At 46.0% G+C, this 26659-nt stretch overlaps 1 protein-coding gene across 2 annotated transcripts in view; it reads right to left on the bottom strand.

Annotated features, from left to right (window-relative positions):
- The window catches only part of MGAT5 (alpha-1,6-mannosylglycoprotein 6-beta-N-acetylglucosaminyltransferase), a 394846-nt gene extending 372611 nt beyond the window's left edge, over nt 1–22235 (bottom strand). The window contains exon 1 of one of the 2 annotated variants that reach the window (XM_040228417.1): nt 21851–22235. The gene's annotated coding sequence lies outside the window, so the exon portion shown is untranslated. The remainder of the gene's footprint in view (nt 1–21850) is intronic. The other variant, XM_040228416.1, reaches the window with a different exon arrangement.
- Nucleotides 22236–26659: the final 4424 nt, after the last annotated feature.

Here is a 26659-nt window from a genome sequence, read left to right as displayed (position 1 = left end):
ATAGGGGTTTCATAAAGAACAGTTGAGTGGAAGCACTCCCAGTGCACGTCCATGTGCCAGGCACACTGGAAGGGCTCAAAAAATGCTATCACCTCAGTGATCAGTTCAATAAAACCTGCACCACCCTGCTCTGTTCCAGCAGGACCAGGCCTCTCTGGCCTTTGCTCTGGGGCTTCTTTGGGGCTCAGCTTCCAGGGATTGGCTCTTTCGAGGTAACACTGTTTGGGGGAAGATATCATCCACTCTCCTGGCTTTAACCAGCACCTGATGCAGGCACTGCCCAAACCCCCATCTATCCCATCTTCTCCTCCAGCTCAGCTAGTTTGCATTCACCCAGAAGCACATATATGGCACACGTCAGCAGCCCAGGACCCTTGAACTCAACATACCCAATGTTAAATGTGACCTTCCCCTCCTCTCCCTCTAGCCACCTCCACCCATGCACCCACACCAGCATCCCAAGATCTCTTTCTGGGACCACCGCAGTAACTTCTCCCCCGCCCAATCTTGCCCTTGTTCCTTCCTCTCTTTACACTGTAGCCAGAACACCCCAATCTGAAATCCATAGCTGCCCATGTCACTCCCCTTGTAAGCCCTTTTGGGAGTTCTGTCTCCACTGTTCTCAGGAGCAAGCCCAAATGACTTCCCCAGGAAGGCTTCTCCTGACCTCACCCCATCTCCATCAGCCCCTGCCTGACCATCTCTGTTCCAGGTATAGCTACCCGGGGCAATGCTACAGTTAGTTCACATGGCTCTTCTGCTTGGCATGCCTCTCCCACCAGATTCTCCCAAATTCTGGTCATCTTTCAAGGCTCAGTTCAGGTATCAGCCCCTGAAGGAAGGTGTCTCTGATAACCCAGATTGGACTAAGCACCCTTCCTGCCTGACCATGACTGGCATTGGGTGTTTATGAGTCTGTTTTCCTCCTTAAACTCCCTGGAGACCTTGTTTATCTCATCCATCCATCTATCCATCCGATCATCTAGCCAGTCAGCCATCTGACCATCCATTCATACATCTATCCAACCATTCATCCATCCAACCAACATCCATTCATCCATCCAACCATCCATCTATCCATCCATCTAACAAAAATGCCTCAAGAGCCTATGTTCAGCCAGGCACTAGGACTACAACAGTTAACAAGACAGAAGAGGTTGCTGCCCTCAGGCAGCTGACCATCCAGCAATGTACACAATATGTGACAACCACCCCAGCCCCCAACACCACCACACACACACACAGCAGCTGCACAGTGTGAGTTCTAGAGCCAAGCCCACCGGGTTCAAATCCCAACTCCACCAATGGTTAGCTGTGAAACCTGGGACAAATTACTTCATTTCTCGGTGTCTCAAAAATTAGAGCAGTGTGCCTAACTCATAGGGTTGTTGGGAGGATTAAAAGTGCTAATACAGATGAAGATCAATGGAAAACCCTGCCTGGCATATAACAAAAGCTTCCTAAGAGTTAGTTGTTCTCCTTGCTGATGGGCCAACAGGGGAACTTATGACAGGGCCCCACCCTAGATATAGGGCCGGGTGATGCATTTGTGCCCCAATGCCTGACATAGAGGTTCACTGGGCCACTCTGGTTAGCCCTGCAAAGATGGTTCAGCATCAAAGACTGAAAGCTGGAAGTCATGTGTGTAACCTCTGACCCAACTTGCCCACTTTTGCAGAAGAAAGTGAATGGGTGGGAGGGAAGCACCAGCCCCCAGATCTCGTGACTTCCCAGCCTCCTGTCCTGTTCCAAGAAGACTCTGGTTACCCGAGACAGCACAGCTGCCCTGCATCCTCCACGGGTTCTCATTACCCACAGCAGAAAGGCTGTGGCCACCTCTTTTATCCCCTTGCTTCCCCTCATGCCTCTCGTCCAAGACCGTTTTCTTTTTGTCTTGTAACCCATGGTTCTCTTATTTCCAAGGGGAAATCTGGCCCTTCCAAAAAAAAAAAAAAAAAAAAAACCCCACCAAGGATTGCAGTCTTCTTCATGGAGCTGCTCAAACAAATCACAAGCAGGTGCAATCCCCGAGCCTCCCAGTTCCGCTCCTGCTCCCACTAGCTGGGGAAGGCTTCTCCTCCATCGCCAGAAAGTTTCATTTTGCCTGCTCTGGGAGTCAGTCTTTTTTGGATGCTTCAAGTTTCAGAACGCACATCCCTCAGGGACCTGGGTGTAGAATGAAGGCCAAAGAACAGCTCTCATTTGAAAGCCAGATCCCGTATTTCCAGCCAGACACATAACTCTTCCCCACCGGGCCAGTTAGCCCTGGTTCCCAGCAGCGGCCTTTGAATGGCATGCCATTCTCTGGCATCGCTGACTTGATGACGAGCAGCAATCCAGCAGAAGTTTTTAAAGGCATGGGATTTACAGAAGTGTTCTGTTAGGAAACTTTTGCTTTCACACCTCAATTTGCCTGGAAGGTGGCAAGAGAATGAGACACAGAGAAAAAACAAATCCCGGAGTGCTGTGTAATGTTCTTTATTATTTTCCGTGGTCAGGCTATACTATCAGTTTTAAGTACCTTGAGTTTTACCTACCTTTGTGCCTGCACTTCTGCTAGTTGTATTCACACACACATGTCTGAGGCTCACAGAGGCTCGTCACAAACCAGGGTATCCAATCCTGGGAGTGCAATATATTTAAATGTGAGGACTTTTATCTTAAAATCTTGCAGTAATGGTTATACCACACAGATCTGCCTTGTTAATAACAGTCACAGACAGAGTACTAAAAACAAGGGTAGTAAATGACCTCCACACCTTACCATGGAGAATTCATTATATTACCCTCTATGGCAACAACCACTGACTATGAAGATGTTTACCCTGCATATGGAATTTTATGAGTCTTTCTCTATCTTTCTTGGAAACACTACAGCAGACCCATTTTTTTCAACAACAACAAAAGGAAAAAGAATTTTTCTAGAAGAGAAAAACCATATGCCCTTCCAACAAAACCCCTTTTACCTTTTATATAAAAGATCTCTGCTGCTGCTGCTGCTAAGTCGCTTCAGTCGTGTCCGACTCTGTGTGACCCCGGAGACGGTAGCCCACCAGGCTCCTCCATCCCTGGGATTCTCCAGGCAAGAACACTGGAGTGGGTTGCCAGTTCCTTCTCCAATGTATGAAAGTGAAAAGTGAATGGGAAATCGCTCAGTGGTGTCCAACTCTGTGCGACCCCATGGACTGCAGCCTACCAGGCTCCTCTGCCCATGGGTCCAGGCAAGAGTACTGGAGTGGGGTGCCATTGCCTTCTTCCCGAAGATCTCTAGTAGACCTTTTTCTTGCCAAAGGGAACGTTAACCTAGCCTAAGAGGAATTTCTCTTTGGCTCTCTAACCAGTGTGGAACTCACCTTCAGAAGTTTATTCAATATGTGCCTTAACAATTTATTTGTAGCAGCCCAGTTTAATGCATCTAATTAAATACAGGTGAGCAGACAGGCTCTGCAATCGGATCTGAATTAAACCCCCAATCTGTACCTTCTGTATTAGTAAGAGGGCCACATGTCCCCGTTTATGGCTGTTATCCTAGCTTCATTATTAATTTAATAGCACCCCTTTCACTCTCAAGAGTGTTCATGTTTCAGGACTTCCCTGATGGTCCAGTGGCTAACACTCTGTACTCCCAATGCAGGGGGCCCTGATTAGATCCCTGGCCAGGGAATTATATTCCACATGCTGCAACTAAGAGTTTGAATGCCTCAACTAAAGATCCCTCCTGCCAAAACGAAGATCAAAGATCCTGACTGCAACAACTAAGACCTAGTACAGCCAAATAAGTAATTAAAAAAAAAAAAAAAACTTCTCAGGTTTGGATGATAAATTATAAGATCACCTTATAGTTATGTGAGTCACTCAAGACAGAGCATTTAACTTTCCCATACTTTGGTTTCACATTTGTTCAATGCAAACAAAAGATTCTAATTTACAAGGCTGTCATGAGCATGAAATTAGACAGTGTCCTCAAGGCTTGGTTCCCAGGAGGGCCCAGTATTCCTGCAAACACTAGTTACGTGCTCAAGAGGTCCACCTTCTGGAAAAGGCGTTACTCTGTGAGATCTTCATCTTTAGACTGTCAGTTTGAAGACAGGACCTGCATTTTCCATTTTTCATTGTGACGAGATCTATAAAAATGGAAATGGCATCTGTGTCCAGCAGCCATGCAATCAATTCTGCCATCTCTGACCAGCAGGTGAATCACTTATGGAGATTTTAGCTCCTATTCTCTAGATCTTCAGGACTTCATTTAATCTCTCCACAAAGGTAGGATTAAGACCAAAATTACCCCCAAACCAAACCTCTGTGAAAAGTAAGCCAAGTGCTTGTGGCTCAAAACAGGAACAGGGGAGGGATAAGAGATCCTTTTAACTGAGTGAAAGCCGCATCCCTCAGCCAATGAGCTCGGTGAATTTCTTGCTTTCTCGAACCAAAAAAACACTGGCCTTACCAATCCAATGATAGGATAGTTTCTCAATAAAAGGATCCAACGTATCTCACTTTAAAAATTAAGCCCACAATCTTACACTTGCATCTGTAATTGCATCATCAGTTCAGGAAGCATGTGTTGTTTCCTTTTTACAAAGAGAGAGAAAGAAAAATGCTGTCACTCCACTGACAGCTTGTTAAAGACACCTATGTTCACATGAGCAGGAATAAGATCTTGTAATGGGGCTGATCTTACTTCAAGGTAGTGGTTTTGACTCAATGAGAAATATGATCAACACCTAAACCCAAAGAAGTAGTCCACTGCCCAAGAAATAGGTCATACAATTAATTGGCTGCCGGGGTGCTTTCCTAGTTTATGGGGGAAGGACCATTTCCCAGCAAGTAGGGTTTGGGGTGAAGGCTGACAACTTCATAAGAGGTGCCCTTTGTCTTGGGTGTTACCTTGCCATTCAGCGAGTCTGCCCTAGAAGATGCTATGCCCCAGATGTAACACACCTTTGTGAAGGCGCGACATTTGAAACTATTCGATTCCAATCTTAAATCATAATATTTTCTGAAACACAAAATGAACAAATGCAATTCCCATTATTATGTAATATGGTTGCTAAAGGTATTATCAGTATTGCATGCGTAAAGATCCCTCTTGTGCTCAACTTCTAAAGAGCTAGAAAGGAAATTTTCAGCATTTTCAGGCTCTAAATATAGAAGCTGTGCGACAAAAAAGATGTACATAGCAGCACAGCAGTAACAGCATCTGGAGGACATCGAGGAACAACAGCAGGCTATTCTGAGGTCAAGACAGTTCCTCCCCACAGAAGTTTCTAGTAACAGAAAAAGACTCACGCCACTCCCAGAAATCCAGTTACAGCTGGGGCACGGCACCCTCTAGGGCGGACTCGCTGGGCAGCAAGGTAGTACCCAGGACAAAGGGCACCCCTTATGAAGCTGTCTACCTCCACCCCAAACCCTACTTGCTGGGAAATGGTCCTTTCCCCACAAATTAGGAAAACACCAAGGCAGCCAACTAAGTGATCTATTTCTTGAGCAATGCGCTACTTCTTAGAGTCCTGTGATTCTAAACTCTGAAACACACAAAGAGGAAAACAGAAGTTCGGCTGTACACAGGGAACTTTCCTGCAGGATGTCTATGGTTTTTCTCCACTTGAAAAGCTCAACCAGAAATCACACTTCTGTTCCAGATTCAGACAATTGATACATTTGGCTTTAAATGCATCTTGTACCTTGTACTGATCAATATAAGCCTTCCCTGAAGACTGTTCGGACAATCTTGCCTCCTCGTGTCTGATAAGAGAATGAGCCAAGGGCAAACCAAGAACCGTTCTTTGACCAGGTCTAGGAATAAAAAGCCAACTGGAGAAAAGTCCACGCCCTCTACACACCCATACCTGGCTGTCTTGGGGAAAGGCTGAGTCAGGAGGTAGTCAACTCCCCAGTGAAAGCAAGAGGTAGAGTGCGGGGCTGTAGCATCTCGAGGACTCCCCAGTTCTACTACACAATTTCTGTACCACCCAGACCTACATAGGTTGATGAGGGGGTACTCCTCCAAATGCTTGAAATGCATAAAATACATAGAATTAGAGAAAACTTTTAAAATTGTAACATAGTAACACATTTGCTTCTTTGTTAATACATAGAAGGCAATGGCACCCCACTCCAGTACTCTTGCCTGGAAAATCCCATGGATGGAGGAGCCTGGAAGGCTGCAGTCCATGGGGTCGCTGAGAGTTGGACACAACTGAGCAACTTCACTTTCACTTTTCGCTTTCATGCATTGGAGAAGGAAATCGCAACCCACTCCAGTGTTCTTGCCTGGAGAATCCCAGGGATGGGGGAGCCTGGTGGGCTGCTGTCTCCGGGGTCGCAGAGTCGGACACAACTGAACTGACTTAGCAGCAGCAGCAGCAGCATGTAAAAACCACTGTAATTTCTAAGTTATAATGAGCATGACATTTCAAGGTTATCTGTTAGATACCTAAAATGTGATACAAAAATATCAAATTTCTATTGGTGACAAAGTTGCAAACAATGTCGATATTACTGTGGGTCGTGACCAATATCCAGAAGTTAAGGGATTGCTCAATTTTGGTCAAAAGTGTGTGAAAATCAAGGTGTAATATTTTTCCATGCAAGCTCACAGATCCCCTTGAATCTCTTGCAAAGAGGTCTGTAGTAGTTCACATGAAAACTCAGGTGATAATCTCATTTCATCCCCTACTCTTCAGGCTCTTCCAGAATCACTGAGATCTACATTAGAACCTGAACCCAGCAGCAGCCTCAGCCCACCTATAAGGGAGAGGAGGGGAGGATCTACACCAAGGAGAGTCTCTTGGAAGGAGCAGGGTGGGGCCAACATCCATATTCTTTTTTTCTCTGTCAGCTATGTGTTAAGGGTTACTTAACACGTTGTTGTGGGAGAAGGCAATGGCAACCCACTCCAGTACTCTTGCCTGGAAAATCCCATGGATGGAGGAGCCTGGTAGGCTGCAATCCATGGGGTAGCTGAGGGTCGGACACGACTGAGCAACTTCACGTTCACTTTTCGCTTTCATGCATTGGAGAAGGAAATGGCAACCCACTCCAGTGTTCTTGCCTGGAGAATCCCAGGGACAGGGGAGCCTGGTGGGCTGCTGTCTATGGGGTTGCACAGAGTCGGACAAGACTGAAGCGACTTAGCAACAGCAGCAGGAGCAAGTACGACAAAAATCAATACAACATTGTGAAGCAATTACCTTCCAATTAAAAGTAAATTGTTTCAAATGTGGAGAAACAAAAGTTATTCAATTCAGTTGACTCATAGGTAGAGGGGAATTTCTGTCCAGATCACTTGACCTAGTGCTGTGTTATAAACTCTATAAGCCCCAAAGCTCAAGGCTTACAGCAAACTTCCACCTCTTTACTTCCTGAAATCAATTCTTAGATAAACTTCCTGAACACATTTTCAAACATATGTATTTACTGCTTTAATAGTAGTATAAATGAGACTAAAAGGAAAATAATTTATAACTAAACCTGTATTTCAGTATGCAATTAGTTGGACAAAATCAATCTAGAAGGCTTAAAAAGTCATTAGATGCTTGTGTCAAAAACCAGGTGAGCTACAAGTGTTGACTAACAGGTGATATGGTGATGCCACATGATTTTCTTCATGGTGAATTTCCCAGTAAAACAAACCACAATCTTTCTTCACAGACTGGAAAAGTCAACATTTATTTGAAACATGCAAAATACTCCTTATGTGTAAGCTAGGTCTCTAGGTTCAGGTAACAAATAGGTTTTGTACCCAAGATCACCTTGTAACCAAACTGGTCAACCAGACCTGGGCTGGGGTCTTAACCTAGGCAGAGGCCCCTTGTCTCAGCCTAGGTTCTTTTTTTTAAAAAATCAGGTTTGTATAGCCAATAATAAAGTCATTGCTGCTTCGATGGCCAAAAAGTAGAGAAGCAGGAACCCAGTTCAGAAGTCAATTTAACCCAATTTGGCCAGAGACACTGAATATATAGGAAGGTAGAGGTAAAAGGATTCGGAAAGGGTGGAAGAAATATTCATGAGTTATCTGAGAACAGGGGTGTGGTTTAGACTTGGAGCTGTACCAACTTGCTCCTTGAAAGAAAAGCTATAACCAACCTAGACAGCATATTAAAAAGCAGAGACATTACTTTGCCAGCAAAGGTCCATATAGTCAAAGCTATGGTTCTTCCAGTAGTCATGTGTGGATGAGAGTTGAGCATTGAAGAATTGATGCTTTTGAACTGTGGTGTTGGAGAAAACTCTTGAGAGTCACTTGGACTGCAAGGAGATCAAACCAGTCAATCCTAAAGGAAATCAGTCCTGAATATTCATTGGAAGGACTGATGCTAAAGTTGAAGTTCCAATACTATGGCCAACTGATGCAAAGAACTGACTCACTGGAAAAGACCCTGATGCTGGGAAAGATTGAAGACAGGAGGAGAAGGGGACAGCAGAGGATGAGATGGTTGGATGGCATCACCGACTCAATGGACATGAGTTTAAGCAAGCTCCAGGGGATGGTGATGGACCGGGAGGCCTGGTGTGCTGTAGTCCATGATGTGACAAAAAGTTGGACACGACTGAGCAACTGAACAACAACAAATGTCTCAGTAAAAAATATATATATATATATATTTTCCCAAAGTCTTTTCAATTCCATAAGTCCGTGATTTGATGTCTCTAAATTTTATTATGCTCACAAATAATACTAATTCAGAAATGTGACAGTAAAGACTATGTGCCACAAAGGTGTTCTCAAAGAACCCAGGGTGACTGTTTTCCAACCTTTTCCCGCTAATGGACTCCATTATATCACAAAAAGAGGCACTGCTGGAGTCTAATGAATAAATAACTAGCACTTGAATAGAATTTGTGTCCATTTTAATTCCAGCTACTTTCCACAAGAAAGCCTCATTTAAATTAGAAAGAGGGGGAGCATGCTTGTAATGAAACATTTTCAAAACCCTTTAAAAGTTTCCTATATAAGTCAATCAGGTATAATGTTAAATATTAATAGCAAAAACTTAACTGTTGAATCTAAGTGAATAAACCAGAGAGCTTGCGTGGGACACAGGAAAACGGTTAGTTTTCACATCTGCTGGATTTGTTTAGTGTAACTTCCAGATGCATTATGGGGAGAGCTAATGGTCCCTTAAACAGTGTGTCTCTAAATGGAGGATCACAAGTCAGCCATGGGTTATGAAACCAATTTGGAACAGGGGGTCAGAAAACTTTGTCTTCAAGAGCCGAAGTGTAATACCTTAGGCTTTGCAGGCCAGATAACCTCTGTTACAACTTCTTGATTCTGTCACTGCAGCTTGAAAGCAGCCATAAACAAACCATGAACAAAGGGAATGGCTCTGTTCCAACCAGACCTTATTTACAAAATGGGCTGCAGGCCACGGTGCTGACTCCTGACCAGCATTTTTTAAACAAATAAAATATAGTAGGATATATCAGAGGCCATGAGGACAGAGAGTAGTTACTGTCTCATGAAACTTTTCTTGCTGCTACACATTTCAAACTATAGTGTTGAAGAAGATTCTTGAGAGTCCCTTGGAATGCAAGGAGAGCAAACCACTCAATCCTAAAGGAAATCAGTCCTGAATATTCATTGGAAGGATTGATGCTGAAGCTGAAGCTCCAGTACTTTGGCCACCTGATGTGAAGAGCCAACTAACTGTAAAAGACCCCAATGCTGGGGAAGACTGAAGGCAATAGAAGAAGGGGGTGGCAGAGGATGAGATGGTTGGATGACATCACTGACTCAATGGACACAAGTTTGAGCAAACTCTGGGAGCTAGTGAAGGACAGGGAAGCCTGCTGTGCTGCAGTTCATGGGGTCGCAAAGAGTCAGACACTACCTAGCAACTGAACAACATACACATCTGTATATGTGAGCTTTTAGTAAATATGTATTTCTTACTGTAGGTTGAGGGTCAAAAGCCACCATATTAGAAATGATAAAAAGAATCTAAAAAGAAAAACACAAGTCTGCTTCTGACTGAAACTGGTAAGAGTTTAAAGACTTTCATGTTCTCCCCTCCCCCCCAAAAAAAGCAAAGAAAAAAGGGTAGAAATAATGGGCAAGTTCTTGAGCCTAACATATAATCTTAAAAATATTTTTTTAATTTATTAAAATTTTGAAAAAAGTATGAATTAGTTACAAGCAGTCCAAAATGGTCTTCAAAAGGACATTAAAATCACTTCTTATGCTCTGCAAACATCCAATAGAAACTGTATATCAGTTAGCAAGAGCTGCATAACACACTTCCCCAGAACTCTGTGGCTTAAAATAATCATCAATGCTTTCTGCAACTCTACACGTCAGCTAGCTGGTTCTGATGACCTAGGGACAGATCTTGGCAAGATAAGCTCAGGAGACTTCAAGCAGCTGGTCGTTCATTTGGGAGCCAGCTAGTCCAGAAAGGCCTCAGCTGAAAAATTTGGCTCATTCCCCTGCATCTCTCAGTCCCTCCCTTAGACTAGCCTGGGCATGCTTTCGTGGGGTTGGCAGGGATCTGAGTGAGCTCCCCTAGCTGTGCAAAAGGCAATAGAAACGTGTAGGCTCTTAAACTCTGTTTATGGCATCAGCTAACATCCCAGGGGCCAAAGTAGTCATGAGGCCAGTAGTAGGGGAGAGGGATGGAGACTAGTAAGTTACAATACAAAGAGTGTGGACACAAAGAAGGAGGCCATTAATTGGGGCCATTAGAGCAATCACTCTGCCGCAGACATTACTGTTTGTCACCACCTTGGCAGAAACGGAGAGATTTTACATTATTTTAGTTTTCCCATTATCATTTCTCATTCTGGTTTTCCATTATCACTCCTAAGGCAGGAAGGCAGAGTGAAAAGAACACAGGCTTTGGAATCCACTTGCTCAGCCTGGCTCTGCCACTTTTGGCTACCTGACCCTGGGCAAGTCTCCTTTGCACCTCAGTTTCCTCATCACAGCAACTACTAACATAACATAAGCTGGAACACAGAACATGTGTAGGTCAGTGTCTGGTTATCTCAGAACTCAAACCTTAGACACTGTATGTTTGTGAATAGCTAAGTATATTCAAAAAGATGAGGAACAAGGAAATAGGCAAATTTCCTGGGAAGTAAAGTTTCTTAACAGAACAGTTCCTTTACATAATAACTAAAAAGTCATTTCTTTACAAAGAGTTTTGGGGACTGTGGCAGGCAGGAATATGGCCCCAAGGATGTTCACATGCTAAACCCTGGAGCCTGTGAATATGCTACCTAACAGGAGAGGTATGATGAAGTTAAGGACCTTGAAATGAGATTATCTGGAATTATCTGGGTGGGCCCAATCTAATCATATAGATCCTTGCTGCTGCTGCTGCTAAGTCGCTTCAGTTGTATCCAACACTGTGCGACACCATAGACGGCAGCCCACTAGGCTCCTCTGTCCCTAGGATTCTCCAGGTGAGAATACTGGAGTGGGTTGCCATTTCCTTCTCCATTGCATGAAAGTAAAAAGTGAAAGTGAAGTCACTCACTCGTGCCCCTCTTAGCGATCCCACGGACTGCAGCCTTCCAGGCTCCTCTGTCCATGGGATTTTCCAGGCAAGAGTACTGGAGTGGGGTGCCATTGCAGTCAAGGAATCTTTCCAAGCTGTGGTCCCAGTCCAATGGCAGAGAGACAAGGAGTCAGCCCAACACTGCTGGTTTTGATGCTGGAGGAAAGAAGCACAAGCCTGTGAATGTGAGTGGCCGCTAGAAACTAAATGAGGCAAGGAAAAGGATTCTCCCCTACAGCTTCCAGGAGGAGTGCACACCTTGGTTTTAACCGGTGAGACCCGTGTTGACCTCTGATCCACAGCATAATAAACAGTTTATGTTGCTTTAAGCCATCAAGTCTGTGGTTATTTGTTATAGCAGTGACAGAAAGATGATGTAATCTTGTCATCTTCATAGAGAGGCTGACAGTGAGGAAATAGGAAAGTCCCTCAGAGCCCCTGAACCAGGAGGAAGAAACTATGGAATCCAGAGAGGACTAACCAGGCATGGCATGAAAAAGGAGAGCTGCATCTGATTCTGGTTATCAGGGCAATTAAAACAGGCAGTATGACAGAATAAGCAACTCATTATCAGGGAAAACACATTACTGCAGTCTACAAGGAAGTACAACAAAATCATTGCTTATCCACACTGTCTCCAAAGATCCCTGGTTATAACTGACAAGCATGTACTAGGAGAAAAACCGTATTTTAAAAATCCTTCCACAGAAACTTTCTAAAGGTTTCATTTAACTGAGGACTGTTTCAGAGATGCAGTTCCAACTCTGATCACTTTCATTTCTGTTTGTAGATAATATGACAATAAAGTAACAAGCCCTAGTGGTATGTGGACATGAACACACACACACAGTCACAATTTATGAGACTTCATAAGCCCACAGATAATGCTCATAAAGAGGGAGAACAATGTGTACACCCAAAGCCCACTGATGGATTTAAAACACAGAACTCCAAGCCACAGCCAAAGAGGAACTCAAAATCAGGGACACACTTGGAACTTCCCTGGCAGTCCAGCGATTAAGACTTCCTGCTTCCATTGCAGGGAGCAAGAGTTCAATCCCCAGTTAAGGAACCAAGATCCTCATGTGGTGCTGGCATGGGAAAAAAAAAAAAAGGGACACACTTAAGAATACCCTTGATAGATTAAACAGTCTACAACAGATGAGTATGCTGGGCTCAGCCAAGAAGTCAGACTAGTAGAATCCCACAGATGCAGGAGACACTAAAAGATGCCTCACGTAACAGATGAGAAACCAGAGTCACAGAGCAGTCAGGTGACCTGCCCAAGGACAGCCAGGCTAACTGCATAGAGACCTGCCCCGCCTGAGCAGCAGCTTACCTGTGCTGCCCAGCTGATCACACGACTCTGGGGTCAGGCCCTCTGCGAGGCAATGGGGCTTCCAGTCATGCCTATAGAGCTTGGCTCCTTGCTTAGAAACCCTTGGGGCCAGATGCAATTTTTTAACCAACCCGGGTTGGGGGCGGGGGGAATGCTCCCTCTCTGGGGCTCCCATCAGAATAGGAAATAAGGAATGGTGGACATATAGAAGAAAGTTGATAATATTTGCCCAAAAAATTATATTGGCCTGTACTTATCTAGTACAGTGAAAAAGTACCCACATGAAAGTGAAAGTGTTAGTCCCTCAGTCATGTCTGACTCTTTGCAACTCTGTGGATTGTAGCCCACCAGGCTCCTCTGTCCATGGGATTTCCCAGGCAGGAATACTGGAGTGGTTTGCCATTTCCTTTTCCAGGGGATCTTCCCAACCCAGGGATTGAACTTGGGTCTCCTGCACTGCAGGCAGATTCTTTACCATCTGAGCCACCAGGGAGGCCCAAGATAATGTTGCCTTTAAATCTAGCAAGCAAAGCAGTTAGAGATGATAGAAAGGGGAGGAGGGAGAAACTGACCATTCTTAGCCACTGGAGCTGAGAATTCTGTTAAGGAAGGTAGGCCATTCTGATGGACAGAGGGGCTGGAAGCTAGGCTTGCAAAGATCTCAATTGAGACCAAGGATTCCTCAGTCCACGGGGTCACAAAAGAGTTGGACACGACAGAGACTACACAACAACAACTCTTCATAGGATGGACGTTACTGGGGAGGGAGATGGAGAAAAGCGCCCCTTCCCCTCCAAGTCCCCCCCGAGGACTGTCTCTAATCTTGGTGGCTCTGAAAAATTCTAGGAGACGGGGTGAGAGACGTATAGCAAACACAACTACTAAGGGAAAAAAAGAAGGAAAACAGAAAGATTGTACTTAGCAAGAGGTATAGACAGTGCTTTCCTAAACAAGATGTGTAAAAGAAAGAACTGGTCATTTAGAACATTTCTCATTGGAAAGTGCTTAGTTGCTCAGTCGTTTCCGACTCTTTGCAAACCCATGGACTGTAGCCCTCCAGGCTCCTCGGTCCATGAAGACTCTCCAGGCAAGAATACTGGAGTGTGTAGCCTATCCCTTCTCCAGGGGATCTTCCCAACCCAGGAGTCGAACCAGGGTCTCCTGCACTGCAGATAAATTCTTTACCAGCTGAGCTACCAGGGAAACTCATTAGAATAAATACTAGTAAATAAAAAAAATTAAAGTTGAAAATAACAGATGGCCAAAGAAAAAAAGAAAAGCAGCTTCAAGGAGATTGTTATCAAAGTCTCTATTCTTTCAACATAGTTGTTTCACAGGGAAGCAATAATGAAGGTATGTAAACAGACTCTGGCCCAGCTTGTGGCAGTATAAACACTTAGCTACTTTCCTGAGGGTGCTGTGCTGGGTCTCGAGGGTGCTGTGCTGGGTCTCGAGGGTGCTGTGCTGGAGAACCAGAGAACTCTGGGAGTCTGGTCATCTCTGCTCTTTGACTCTCAGCTTCCCAAGAGGGGAAAAATAGCTTCACTAGGGGAGGCAGGTTATTTTTAGGCTGAGAAGGACCACAACCTTTTATTTCTAAACATACAAAAACACATATCCCAAAAGACAGTGATGGTAGAGGGCTAGTTCTTCTTAGGTAAGCAATTCAACTGTCTACTAAAGAGTCTGCCAGCAAAAGAAAAAAACAACTTGAGCTTCTCCTCGATCTCTTTTTGTTCAATACCGCTATTTTATTTCTTTATTCTACACCTCCTTTGCCACATGTGTAGGATTATACGCAATTTGAGGACTGAACGGAACGTTGGAGCTTGTTCAATCCCCACTTAGTCTCTAATGTAAAAACTAAAGCCCAAAGCGGTCGCATGGGCTGAATTAATGTGTTCTTCATTTGCATATTTATTTTAACTGAACTTAACTCTTCTGTGTGGGCCCTGCCCAGGCCTAGACTTTAAACTCCACGAACAGCTGCTGCTACTGCTGATGCTAAGTTACTTCAGTTGTGTCCGACTCTGTGCGACCCCAGAGACAGTAGCCCACCAGGCTCCCCGTCCCTGGGATTCTCCAGGCAAGAACACTGGAGTGGGTTGCCTTTTCCTTCTCCAATGCATGAAAGTGAAAAGTGAAAGTGAAGTCGCTCAGTTGTGTCTGACTCTTAGCGACCCCATGGACTGCAGCCTTCCAGGCTCTCCGTCCATGGGATTTTCCAGGAAAGCGTTCTGGAGTGGAGTGCCATTGCCTTCTCCACCATGAACAGCTAGGGACTATCTATTAACCACAAAAGTTCAGAATCAAGAACAGCTGAGAACAATGACGTGCCTAATATGAGGCCAGTCAAATATAAGGAATAAAATGAAGAGAAATAGTGCTCAATGGTACACTTGATGGAAAAATTCCATGAAATATGAAAATCTTGGTGGTCAGAGGAATATTTTGTGGGACTTCAGCTCTATCTAGGGTCCCAGAGACACTGAGAGAACATCCTTAAAGGCCTTTTATTGGAAATGTTGGGGCATAGCCCTAACTCATCTGTCAGATTACCTCTGGCCCACCCCATGCCCCGAAAGGGTGGAAATCAACACCAAGCAGGGGACTTCCCTGGTGGTCCAGTGGTTAAGAATCCACCTCCCAATGCAGGGGACGAGTGTTCGATCCTTGATCAGGATACTAAGATCCCACATGCCATGGGGCAACTAGAGAAACCCACATGACACAAAGACCCAGCACAGCCAAAACAAACAAACAAACAACAAAAAACCACAGCCAGGAGCCCTAAGACACAGAGACAGAGATCCAGAGACAGACAACGAATATTTAAGAATGAAATATAAAAGCTTTCCCAGACTATATCCCTAAGATGTGAAACTTACAAGGTGACATAAGCAAGGGAACGCCTCATATAAGTTGCTCAGATTCTTCTATTTGGGTATGCACAAAAGACAGGGCCACACACACCTGCTCCCCACCAGACTGCAGGGTGAGACGGGATGTGAGCACACAGGGTGCTGGGAGTGGGAGGGACAGATGTCAAATAACCATCACATTCTCTTCCTGGGTCATGACTATAAACAAAGCAGGCACACATCTGCTATCAGTTGTTATCACTGTTCGTAAGGGACCAAGGTCCAGCTTTGCCACTGCCATCAAGCAGGGAGACTTCAAGCAGGTCCTTCTGCTACTCTACACCTCCAGGACTGCAGCTAGAAAGAGAAGGGGTCCCATGGGATCTCCTTGAGGTCCCTTCCAACCCAAGTGACTAAGACTCTTCTTGGCCTTGTTGGAAAGAAGGAGCTGGCCAGTAGAGGGTGAGCTTGCTAGCCTAAAACTAAGCTAATGTGGACCCTGGACCTAGACCACCCAGGTTCAAAGCCTCAGCCAGCTGCTTGCATGACCTTGGCCAGCTTTCATAACCTCCCAAATACCTCAGTCTTCCTACTATATAAACTGGGAATAACAATAGTCTCCATCTCAGTGTTGTAGCCAGGATTAAACAAGATACAAATGAAGCCTTTGCAATCATGTCAGGTATAGAAGATACATTTTTCATCTCCATCTCTCCAAGTTTCTCGCCCACCTGTTCTGGACATTTTTCCACCCAGATATACAATCACTGCAGATGGTGACTGCAGCCATGAAATTAAAAGACACTTACCTCTTGGAAGAAAAGTTATGACCAACCTAGACAGCATATTAAAAAGCAGAGACATGACTTTGCCAGCAAAGGTCCACCTAGTCAAAGCTATGGTTTTTCCACTAGTCATGTATGGATGTGAGAGTTGGGCTATTAAAGAAAGCTGAGTGCCAAAGAATTGATGCTTTTGAACTGTGGTGTTGGAGAAGACTCTTGAGAGTCCCTTGGAATGCAAGGAGATCCAACCAGTCCATCCTAAAGGAAATCAGTCCTAAATATTCATTGGAAGGACTGATGCTGAAGCTGAAACTCCAATACTTTGGCCACTTGATCCAAAGAACTGACTCATTTGAAAAGACCCTGATGCTGAGAACAATTGAAGGCAGGAGGAGAAGGATATGACAGAGGATGAAATGGTTGGATGGCATCACCAACTCAATGGACGTGAGTTTGAGTAAACTCCAGGAGCTGGCGATGGACAGGGAGGCCTGGCATGCTGCAGTCCATGGGGTCGCAAAGAGTCGGATATGACTGAGCGACTCAACTGAACTATACAATCTTTGCTGATCACCAACAGAACACACTCTCATGGGTGGACAGAGACATGAAAGAGATCCACAACTATTATACTGGAAGACTGTTCCATGTGGGATATTATTTAAAAAAAAAAAAAAAAAAGGCATCTTACCAGCACACTAGGACTTAGCCGGCTGGGCTGAGAATGCAGCACTAGGGGGCGGAGCTCGAGCAGGACTGAGTGGGCGGGGCTTAGGCAGGAGCCCTGGGACAGTATACCTTACTCCAAGGACCAGCACCAACCCGCAGCCCCTCCCTTCCGCATGAGAGAGGGATGCAAAATCAGTGAGGCTGTTATTCTTCTATGGATAACCTTGAAGTGATGACATTTTAAAACAAAGTAAATCAATTGCAAACACCAGTACTTAACTCTTGCAGGTAAGGAAGTATTTGGGTACATCTGGCTGCTGAGTTCATAAGGCGACAAGGTGGGATCAATACTCCTTAGCCATCCTAGGGTGCTGCCCCAGCTGGGGCCAAGGTCCAGCAAGCATTAACACAGGCATGGCAGTGGGAGTGCCCGTTTAAAGGGAGAACTGCCCCCCACAAGCCCAGCCACAACAGCTTAACCCCCCTGCCTGTCCAGATTTTTGAGGCTGGACAAAGGCCCTGACAGAAAGGCCCCTGTCCTGTTTCCCGAAGGCTAGGTGCTCAAACAAGAGAACTGGGATTCTGAAGAAAAAAAAAGATTCCTATGACCTTTCTCATGCACACGTACAGCTTTCCAGATATGACAAAGTCAGGGAAGGATAGACTTAACTGTGGTAATGAAAAAAAAAAAAAAAGAAAAAAATGAGGAGGAAATGACAACCCACTCCAGTGTTCTTGCCTAGGAAATCCCATGGATAGAGGAACATGGTGGGCTCCAGTCCATGGGGTTGCAGAGTCCAACACGACTGAACACACACACATACACAAAGAAAGCGGGCAAACAGATCAAGTCCCAGCTCTTCCAGCTGAGAACACTGTTACAGGACTAAGGCTCCTGGGACCCATCGTGGCAACTTTCCAAGGGCTATTAGTTTGCCTTAACACAGGGAAAGAGAAGGTCAGATGCATTAAAAGTGAGAAGATAATTTTGAAGGAGGATGTCTTCATACCCAGGACCAGCACCCACCAAACCCAGCTCAAAGTGGCTGCCTGATAAATACTCAGTGAAAAACCCACAGCTGGCACTGAGGTCACAGCTATGCTCAAACTTTTCGTGTTGACTGTTCAGGGGCATGGCTTAGACTAGCAACTTTAAGAAGATGGGGTTGAAAAAAAAAAAAAAGAAGAAGATGGGGTTGGGGAGACCTTAACTCAATTTCAAACAGAAATCTTAAAGTTAAGCCATCTATTCAATATCGTGGAATAAACCATAATAGAAAAGAATATAGAAAAGAATGTATATATGTGTATGACTGAGTCATTTTGCTATGCAGCAGAAATTGATATAACATTGTAAATCAACCATATTCTGATTTAAAGAAAAATATTTTTTTTAAGTTTAACCATCTTCCAGCCATTAAGAGTGACTCTATACTTCAAAGCAATTATGAACTTTAAAGGCAGCCGAGTAAAACGTGCCCTGGCGAGTACCGAATTTATTTCTCACATAAGCCTCTCAACTGTCACCCACCTGGCACTCTCTCCCAAATATAAAGGTATTACCTCTCTCTTTCTTAAAGTACCTAGATTCTGAAACACACGCATCTTCCTTCAGCCAAAACTATCTGTTAACAGTTCACCTGACACCAAAACCCTTCCCCAGAATTTGACATCCCCCCTAACAAACCCCCAGAGATCATGCCCCCCACAAGACCAACTTTTCCAAGACCTACTGTGGTAACATCAGTGCAGGACACCACCCTCAGCAGCCACTCCACCCTGCTACAGCTAGGAGGCCAAGACACACAAGGAGGAGAAAAGAATGAATCCTCTCTGCTCTTTAGGCCTCTAGGGAAGGAGGAGAGTTAACTACCTGCCTGGAGGACCAGAATGCAAAAGGACAAGAACTTCCCAAACAAGGTCTTACTGATGAATGCTCCCGGCAAGTTTCCAGATAGCTCTGCAGGGGACAGTGGTCACCATCTGTCCCCTGCCAAAATCAACCTGAGAGTGACTCTGCAATGACTTAGAGAATTAAGTCTCTGCAATGACTTAAAACCACATGGAGTATTAAGAGGCTCACTTCACAGCAGAGGAATCAAAGACACTCCCTGGGCTAGGATCACTGGGGATTCTGGCACTGCAATGCTTTTGGAGGCCAATTGGGCAAAGGCTGGTTGGTTATGTTTAAACTGAGAAAACTGAACATGAAGGGAGCAAATTTGAATTCCTATGATTTCCTAAGGTCCCTTCCAGCCCCAAGCTGCTACCAGAGAACACTGCATATGCACATACATGTGTACACGCTTCTTTATAAAAACGCATGTACGGATGTGTGAATATATGAGTACTATATTCACAATTCCAAACACAAAGCACTTGAGATGCACACAGCTGAGGCAACTCAGAGACGCTTCAGCTGCTGGAACACAGATGCAACTGGCAGATCTGAGCAGAGCCACTCAGCCCGCCTGCCTGCCACTGCAGGAGCCTTCAAACTAACCTGCAGCCGCTTGTGTAGGCTCGAACCCTGCAAAGTCCCAAACTGGTACAGTGGGCTCCTTTCCCAGTGACTCCAGTTACAAGCCTCCCAGACTCCAGAAGGTGGGCTGGAACCAAGGAGGGGATGAAAAAAAGTAAAGACCAACCCTCTATCCAGAAACCCAGGTCTGCCAGTCAGCGGTCCGGCAGAGCAGGGTCCTTCTTCTCTTCCCACCGCCCCCCCCCGCCCCCACCGTCCCTAAAAGAGGCAAAAGGTCACCCTCTTCTGCCACTGCCATCACCTCTTCTCAGGGTCTCTCTACTTCAAGCTGACTACTATGGATTTCGAGTTGGTAACTGAAGAAAGTCTAGAAAGCGGAGCTTTGCTCTAATCCTAACAGAGCTAACCAAATTTAAGGGTTTCCTATCTCAGCCCTGAACAATAAGAACGAAAAGAATTTATGCTGGGGGGTGGGGAGGGGGAAGCGGGAGAAATAAAAGTTCATATATTAAGAAACACCTGGGATGGTTTACCCGTCCGTGAAAAGCATTTTGGTGATTTTCTCCAATCAAAATCGAAGAACTTCTAATCCGAGTTAAGGATCAGGATGTAGGTAGCTAAACTGGAGGGCGGGGTGGAAGGGGGAGGTGGGGGGTGGTGGGTGTGTCTCTCGGAATAAAAACCCACGGAGTCGCTCAGGTCCTGGCAACGAACGGAGGCGGGGCGCACCGGCTTCCCACCAGCCCCTCTTTAAAATGAGATTCCACCTCTAACACTCGGATCCGAGTTGTTTACAGGTGCAGTGCCGTCATTCCCTGGGGAACCCCGCACAAACCTCAGCCTTCCCCTCCCCAACTTCACCGCCCCCAAAGTGCCCAGCCGTTCCTAACTGGGCCGTCAGGGCCGGGTGCAGACGGAGGCGTCCACCCTGGGCCGGGCCTGGCAGTCAGCGACAGGAGTACCGGGCCCCAGACCTCGACTCGGGCATCTCTGAAAACCCTCTGCATCGCCAGGTTACCTCAGCCCGCAAGCGCCCGGCACCCTGTCTGCGCTCCAAACGCCGCCGGACAATGCAAGCGCCACCTCTTTTCTCTTCCGCGCGGCAGCTACGAAACCACGGCTTTGTGTGTGACAGCAAGTGTGTGCGCGCGAACGTCCCCAGGCTCACACACCCCCTTCCAGCCAGTCTGCTCACCGCGCCTGGTCCGCGCGCGCGGCGAGCGCATCCCGAGCGGGTCCTTACATCAGGCGGCCTCACCGCCATGCCTCTGGCCACCCGGCCTCGGACCTGGCCTCGGGAAGCTGGGGGCGACATTCACGCCCCCGTTCTCAGCCGCAGGGGCAACCGATGGGAGCAACGCCGGGAGCCGGGCAAAGACGAGGAGGCGAAAGGACCACTGGCGCGCGCCGCGCCCCCAAGTTTGGCAGCCGCGGGCCGGGAGGGGGCCGGGAGGGGGCCTGGGCGGCTCGCGACTAGGCAGGAAGTTCCCAAGGCTGCACTGAGCATGCTCTCGGGGATTGTGTGAGCGGGTGTGGGCTCTGCGCTCCCCGCAGCCTCTCCGGCCAGGCAGCCTCCGGAGCGCGCGGGCGGGATCCGCGGCCCGCGAAGGTCCCTTAATGGTGGGGGGCACCCCCAGGCTTCCCTGGTCCCCTGAACCAGAGCACCCGCCCCCCACATCTCTCTTTCCCAGGAGCCAGGAGCCAGCCTTCCTTCTTTTACTCCCCAGCTGCCGGTGGCTGAGCCCGCCCTGCGCTCCCAGGTCCCGGGGACCCCAGCCCGGCCCACACCCTCAGCGTGACCCCACCAGGCTCCTCCGCGGTCCGAGCGCCCATCTACCATCCCTGGCCGCTCGCCTCCAGTCCGCGCAACTAAAGCCTTCTCCGGACAGTCCCTTGAAAAGCCCACAACCCCCACTTCCCAAGGGCCATGGAGCCCTGCAGTCTCCCCAGGGAAGCGGTTGCCCCGGGCAGGTGAGCGCCTCAAGGCGTATCCCCGGCCGCACTCCCGGGTCTCTCAACCCGGCCAGGGCACCCAGGCTGGCGGCGGGGTAGCGGAGGGCGGAAGACCCCAGACGCGCAACCCACGGTGCAGACTCTTCCCCCACCCCCGCGCCCAGCTCCCCGCGCCCTCCGCGGTCCCTTCTACGTTCATCTCCCCGCGGAGATGGAGAGCTTCGACACGATCGCCCCGACCCACTAGCTCTCACCTCCTTGTTTGAGCAGTAGCAGCAGCCGGGAGTGCCTGCCAGCCGCTGTCCCCGGGGGAGCCCAAGGCGCGGCGGGGCACGGGGTCGCGGCGCCCCGAGCCTGCGGCGCGGCTACCTGGGCTGGATCGCGCCCGGGGCCGCCGCGGCAGCCGCGGGAGCCGCAGGGCCGCCGCTGAGCGGGCCGCGGCAGGGACAGTCTGCAAACTCTCAGCCCTGGCGGGGCCGCGCGCGGCGCGTCCACAGTCGGCCTGGACACTGCAGAGACGTTCCTCCGGGGCTCAGCCGACCAGGGCTGGGGGTCTGTCTGCAATTTCTTCCTTCCCTCCCTTACGGACCCCTCCAAGTTCCCTCTAGCTTCCGAGCTCGCAGCTCTCTAAGGCAGCGATTCCGGCCAGGGACGTTCGGCAAACTCCCCGCCCTCCCCGCGGAGCGCTCAGCCAATTCGGAACGCCCCAGCCTCTCAGGGGCCGTCTGCAAACTCCCAACCCTGTCGGAGAGGACTTCTACCAACCCCTCAGTTCCGCAGCCCAAAGGGAAAAGGGAACAAGGGAGACACTTTGCGGCCACAAATAATAATCTAGCAAGGTCAGGGGCAAGTATGCAAATACTGATGTGACAGTGCATCCTCCAGAGAGGTGCAGTCCAGGCCAATCAGCACCAGGGACTTTCCTGCAGCGGTGAAGCCCAATGGGGAAAGATTAGGGACTCAATCATCTATAGGTACAGGCTGCTTGAATCGATGCCCTGAGCCTCAATTTCCAACTTTGGGGAACGGGTTACATGAAGCAGTATAAATTTCAGCCTGGTTTTTGTGACCTTGAGCAGGCCACCTAACCATCTGAATTCAATTTCTTTATCTACGAACATAATAAATGGCGTTTCTTGAGGTTATTTTGAAGATGAAATAAAACATACCTAAAGTGCTTAGCAATACGTGGCACATAGTAGGTGTTCAATAAATAAATTCCATTTCTCTTACTCCTTCCCACTCCCACCCCCAGGTTTTATGAACACCCTGGACCACCTAACCGAACGTTGCACTGTTATAAATTCAAAAAGAAATAAAGCATCCCATGCCCTGAAGGCACCACAGAGAACATTGACTGACATGACATATTAAATCCAACCAAGCCCCAGGAGAGAGAACATTGTACATTTACATCGCTAAGCATTATAGATCCTTGTTAAGCAGTATCTGGAATGGAAGGAGTGGCCTGGTGAATTACCTAGGGGTGGAAATGACAAGGTTAATAAGCCCATCAAGTTCCAAGCCCTTGTCACTGCATCAGGTTACTGTACAAGGGTTTATGTTCAACTTTCCCTTACCCTCCCTGCAGAATTTCTCCACCTGCATTTTACTGTCCCCCTAAGGTCTTCTTTCTTCAACTTAGATCACCCTACTCTGATGCTCACCCTCTTCAGCAAAGGCACTTAAAAACTAAAGATAATGGAGTTCTTAGACCCCAGAAATGACTTAGTCCAAGAGCCTCACATTGTAAGTAAGCTGTCGTGGCCACCCAGCTGGTTAGGGAGGTCTCCTGTCTCCAGAATCTTAGTATCCATAGAACACACCCGGTAGCCTCTCTTGCGCTGAGCTACCCTAGGCACATGAGATCCATCAGTCGTATTTTTAATTCAAGCTGAAGAAAATGACTCTAACACTTCCTGACCAGATGAGCCCCAAATTATCAGCCACTTATATCCTCTGCTGTCAGGAACTGTCTGGATAATGACCAAAAACCACAAGGAAATATGTATGGGCAGGATGATTCCTCTTAATGAGACCTTTTGGTAAAATCCCAGGAATGTTGGGAGTCACGTTTTTCTCTCAAGTCCCTTGAAAGAAAAACATCTCTCCATCTCTGGATACTGGGAGGGAAATAGAAGGATGGTGACATCTGGTGGTCAGGACTTTCTGTGCTTCGGATATGGATGGTACAGATTCTGATCCTAATAAATTCACTTTGAAGCCAAGTTCCTGCGGGTGCTTAATAACTGTACCACCTGGTTGCCTAGTGATTTCTGAAAGACATCAATTATTCGAACTCTGAGGACCCACTGCTATAAAGGATATGACAGATGATTATTATTTCAGGATATTTTTTATACAAAAGGGTATGTGTATATAGAGAAATAAAGTATGTTTAGGTGTAATATTCATATGTATATATACCATATGCATTTATATAATATATATTTGTATTAGATATATTCTATTTGTATGAATAATTACTTCAATGCTTTTGAGGGAAATTATATTATCTCAATTGTTTTCTTTATAGAGTTAAGGTTGTAACATAATAATAATTGCTAAAGAACACCACTTATAGATGTGAAGATGCTTACTAGGATAGAGTTGTATGTTTCATCGTGTTCTCTCAAGAGAGAATTGATTACAAGTTTAGAGAGGAAGAAAATAAGACAGTGGTGTTTCAATAGTGAAAGCCCTGGCAGCTGATGGTCAAGCCCAGGCTTACATGATGAACAGTGATTCATTTTCTGCATTTCATCACTTGTGAACAATGGTGTTAGGTTCAAAGAAGAAAATGTTTGAAATTAATTCACAACAATGCAACAGTGTCTGTTGGTGTTACTAAATGTTCTCCATTTCTTTCCATGTTTGTTCCAGGTACCATGCTTTAGATAATTGTTCAAATATAAACTTAGAAAATACAACTCTGTCCATACAATCAAGTCTATTGTTTCTCAGAATTACTTATTAAATTCTATGTGAATTATGTTCAGCTTTTTAACAATTTATAGAGTAGATTTTACTATACCCATTTTATAGAAAAAGAAGCCAAGACTGAAAAGTTAGCTAATATACTCACCAGAAGGCACTACTGAGTAGTCAGTCAGGATTAAATGGAAAATTTTCCTGACCCCAGAGCCTGAATCTCTCTTTTATGTTGTGTTGCCCTCCCTCAGGAAGAAATGAAGATCAGAAACCACTCTGAAGGGTACACTGAAAACTAAAGGGGAAACTTAAGGTGCTACAGATAAACCACATTTCCTGACCTATTCAAATTGAAAATTATAAGCAACAAAATAACAACTGTACATGTAAACCTTATAAAGCTGAGACTCATGTGATTCTGTCTTTGGAGCAGCTTTCTGAAGTAAAGGAATTTTTTTCCTGCCCAGTACCTGACCTATCTTTAATGGCTTGAGAATTACCCACTATGTAATCCTGAGTGACTCCTAACATTCCCATCAATGATTGTTGTTCCATCACAGGTAATTTTTAACTTTAACTTTTATACTTGTTTATAATTGCTTATAAAGGAAATTTCTGTATTTCAGATCCTATTAGTCTAGTCTATTGTTGCTAAATTGTGTCCGACTCTTGTGACCTCATGGACTGTAGCCCGCCAGGCTCCTCTGTCCATGGGATTCTCCAGGCAAGAATACTGGAGTGGGTTGCCATTTCCTTCTCCAGGGGATCTTCCCGACCCAGGAATCAAACCTGGGTCTCCTGCATTGCAGGCCAATTCTTTACTGACAGAGCTACAAGGGAAGACTCTTGGAAGACAAGCTGGTCCCAGTATGAAGCCCAATCACATTTGAGAATGTCAAATGTTTATAAATTTCATACCTTAAAAATGATAGAGTATATTTTAAAGATAACCATAATGCTTAAGATGACATTATTTGTAAAAGCAGGGGAGTTAGGTTTTTTCCTATATATGATTGTATTGATGGTGCTTTATTAGTTTCCAATTGCAAAAGTAACAAATTACCACAAATTTCGTGGCTTAAAATAATGCAAACATATTATCTCATACAGTTCTGGAGGTTAGAAGTTCTAAATGAGTATCAAGAGGATAAAAGCAAGTGTCACCAGAATTGGTTTCTTCTGGAGGATCTAAGAGAGGATCTATTCCTTGCTGCATCTAGCTTCTAGAGGTTGCAGCATTCTTCAGCTGCTGGCTACATCACTCCAATCTTTGCTTCTGTCATCACATCACTTTCTCACTATCTCCGTCTTATAAGATCCCTGTGATTATATAGATCACTTGGATAATCCAGGATGATTGTCCCACCCAAAGATGCTTAACAGTCATAGCTGCAAAGTCTCTTTTGCCATATAAGGTAATATTCACAGGCTTCAGAAATTAGGTTGTGAACATCTTTGTTGCTGTAGTTGTTCAGTCACTAAGTCATGTCCAGCTCTTTTTGACCCCCTGGACTGCACATGCCAGGCTTCCTTGTTCTTCACTATTTCTTGGAGTTTGCTCAAACTTGTGTCCTTTGAGTATGTGATGCCATCCAACCGTCTCATTCTCTGTCCCTCCCTTCCCCTCATGCCCTCAATCTTTCCCAGTATCAGGGTCTTTTCCAGTGAGTCAGCTCTTTGCATCAGGTGGCCAAAGTACTGGAGCTTCAGCTTCAGCATCAGTTTTTACAGTGATTATTCAGGGTTGATTTCCTTTAGGATTGACTGGTTTGATCTTCTTACTGTCCAAGGGACTCTCAAGAGTCTTCTCCAGTCCTGGAGGATCCTTATTCAGCTCACCAGACTGTCTTCGGGCCCCTAAAGATTTACATCTATCTCACATCAAAATATATCACCCTTTTCCAACATCCTCCAAAGTCTCAACTTATTACAACATCAATGTACAGTCTAAAATCTCTTTGCATATTTATCAGTTCGACAGTCCCAAACTACTTTACTAAGTCATGGAAATTAAGAATGAGTGAGACTGTGGGTATAATCCTGGGCAAAATTCTTTTCTGTCCCTAGACCTGTGAAATTCTAAAACAAATTATCTGATCCCCCAAATAGAATGGTGAGATAGCCATAGGATA

This window comes from Oryx dammah, unplaced genomic scaffold, assembly GCF_014754425.2.
Source record: "Oryx dammah isolate SB20612 unplaced genomic scaffold, SCBI_Odam_1.1 HiC_scaffold_27, whole genome shotgun sequence".
NCBI classification, from domain to species: Eukaryota; Metazoa; Chordata; class Mammalia; order Artiodactyla; family Bovidae; genus Oryx; species Oryx dammah.
This window is presented reverse-complemented; position numbering and strand designations above follow the sequence as displayed.